This window comes from Zootoca vivipara, chromosome 6 (genome assembly GCF_963506605.1).
Source record: "Zootoca vivipara chromosome 6, rZooViv1.1, whole genome shotgun sequence".
NCBI lineage: Eukaryota > Metazoa > Chordata > Lepidosauria > Squamata > Lacertidae > Zootoca > Zootoca vivipara.
In genome coordinates, this window is record NC_083281.1 from 37,706,945 (window position 1) to 37,710,147 (window position 3,203).

Here is a 3,203-nt window from a genome sequence, read left to right on the forward strand (position 1 = left end):
TGCAACAAGGAGGCGCGCGAGACGGCCAGAGTGAAGGAGGGGGCGGGAGCGGGAGGAGGCGGGGAGAAGAGCAGCCACGCCTCTCTTGTTCGGGTCGGACGGGAGGGAGGCTGGCGATTGGGCAAGGCGCGGTGAACGAAAAGGAGCGTGACAAGACGAGGGGCGTGGCTTTTTGGATAGGGAGGTTCCCGGGAGGGAAGTGGCGGGGTTTGAAATTATGATTGACAGTAAGCAAGGGAGGGGGTGAAGGGAGGAATAGGCATAGCACGGTAGGCAGAAATTTAGGTGGTGCAGCCTTCCCTGGCTCAGAGCCGGAAAGGGCTTTACTTGTTGGATTTCTGCCTGCCATGCACGCGCTGGCAATCTGTGTGTGTTTTGCAGGCTTGGGGTGTGAAATGAAATAAAACTGATGCAAACGATAATAAAAATCATGCTTTAAAAATGCTGAAACACCTGAAGCAAATGTTAAAAGCAAAAATACTTAATTCCTTGGGAACTCTGGTAAGACATCCTCTTTCAGAATCTATTTCATCATTTTTTTAAAAGAGAGAGAGAGAGAGAGAGAAATGGAGAAGATCAGTATCACAGTGTTTATCCTCACGATAATCCTCTCAGGTTAAGAACCTGATCCTCTAAGCAGGTTTACCGTATTCAGTAGAATCACTCAGGTCCCATTGACATCAAGTCTGTGTAAGACTGTAGAATCTGGTAGCAGATTGAGGTTTACTTCTCTTCTGGGAAATGCCTCCATTTCTTCTTTCACCCCCACTTAGCCTATGCCATCCATAAGGCTGAATGCTGCAGGGACACCTGACGGGACACTAGAAGTCTCATGGTGAGAGGGAGGTGGGCAGGAACATGACAGAGAGAATCACGGCTAGCCCTTATTGTGCCACCACCTCCATGTCTGAAAGTAAGTGGGTGGGGTCTACATAAACATAGACACCGCCAATCCCATAATTCCTTGGTCAGCAAAAAGATTCTTTAAAGGGCTGCTTTCCTCACCAAAGTGAACACGGAGCACCTGTGCTACAACTCTCTCACCCCATGAAGTCTTTGCAGCAAGTTCTGTTCCTGCAGGAGACACTCACAAAGACATAGCAGCTTGGGCTGGATCAAACCAAAGCCCTATCTTCTTGAGCATCCCGCTACCACAGTGGTCAATTGGATTCCTCTAGGAAACCCCAAAGTAGGACATGGGGACAAATGCCTTCTCCCACTGCTATTCTGCAGCAACTGGAATTCAGAGACATGCTGGCTCAGATCATGGAGCCATCGTGACTAATAGCCATTGATGGTTTTCCTCCTTTGTGAATTTGTCTAATCACTTTTCAAAGCTGTTGTGGTCATTTCCACATCTTGTCGTAGTAAATATCAGAATCTAACTGTGTGTTGTGTGAAGGTGTGTTTCCTTTTGTCAGCTCTGAAGCTCCCACCACTGTCATCTCACAACTTTTGTTTCCCTCCTCACCATAGATTAGCATCTAGAGAGAAGGGGAAAGTGTGCAGGTAGTGGATTTGACCCAGATGCTTTGAGTAGATCCTGATTTGGATTCAGATTCTTACAGAGTCCACTAAAGGACGGAGTGATGGATTCCAATCCTATCAGGCAGAAGAAAGGCGCCTGTGCCATGTTTCCCAAACAAGTTCTGAAAACCCCGATTTAGAGCATTTTTATTCCATTCGTGACATCCGCATTCCTTCCTCATTCTGAACATTGGCTGCATTCCCAGCAATTCCTTTCAGTCCTAACCTACCAGCCTCAGAAGGCAAGAACAGCTTACAAATGAAATAAAAATAAGCCTGTTTGTTTGCAAGGGAGTCTTGCCCATAAAAGCCATGATGCTCTGGGACGTGTTGAGAAGGGAAGGAGGGGACACTGCAGTGAGGTTGGCTGTTTTCACCACCATTTCCTGCCCTCGTCTTTTTTTTTACCATAGATGGTAACATCGACAGTCACACACCAGGCATGTGGAAACTGGAAACAAACAGACATAATGCTGGCCTGGAGCTCTTACATTGCTTTGTAGAGACGGCTGCTTTATTTCTAGAATTCTTTGCATTCAGAAATGGGGGGAAGGGATTTGTTGCTAGGAGGGAACAAGACACAGTGGATTCCTGGGTTTTGTGTGTGTGTGTGTGTGTGTGTGTGTGTGTGTGTGTGTGTGTGCATACAGTACATGCCAAGGATATGGAATTGCTGACATCTAGTGTCTTGCTTTTCAAATAGATTGTGTATTGATGGTTTAGAAAATCATTGGACTCGTAAGGGGATCAGAAGGTCTTCAAGTCTGCCACCCAAGTTCCAAAGTAGGAGCTGACCCCTAGATAAAGATCAGATGGAGATTCAGGTTCACCAGATCACAACAACACTTAATTTTCATCTAACAAAGTGATTTCTGTGGTGAATCCAACATTGTAGGAATCCTTCCCTAGAGAGGTATATTGGACCTGGCTTTAAGTGACAAGCAGGTTTTTGCCAAGCTTTCTAGGTTTTCAGAGCGCACTAAATTTAATTACTGTGCTGTTCTTCTGAGCTAGCTGTAGATGGCTCGGTTTTCCTGTTGCCTTTACAGTTGTATTATGATGCTTGTTCCAGGGGGAAAGGAAACATATTGTTGCATGCCACCAAGTGGTGCAGATTCCAGGGGTTCCAGGCACTTATACAGGGTTTATACAGGGTTTGTGTTTCCTTTTGTAAATGAGGCGCAGCAGGACTGTAGTGTCTTTTTTATCTATAGTTTATTCACACATATATACAACCTGAGTCTACAATGGAGGTTTGCAGCATTAGCACCCTCAAATGGTAATAATAATAATAATAATAATAATAATAATAAGTATTTATACCCCACCACTCTGGGCGGCTTCCAACAGAAAAAAAATTACAGTAATCTATTACACATTAAAAGCCTCCCTAAACAGGGTTGCCTTCAGATGTCTTCTAAAAATCTGATAGCTGTTTTTCTCTTTGACATCTGATGGGAGGGCGTTCCACAGGGTGGGCGCCACTACTGAGAAGGCCCTCTGCCTGGTTCCCTGCAACTTGGCCTCTCGCAACGAGGGAACTGCCAGAAGGCCCTTGGTGCTGGACCTCAGTGTCCGGGCAGAATGATGGGGGTGGAGATGTTCCTTCAGTATACTGGACCGAGGCCATTTAGGGCTTTAAAGGTCAGCACCAACACTTTGAATTGTGCTCGTCT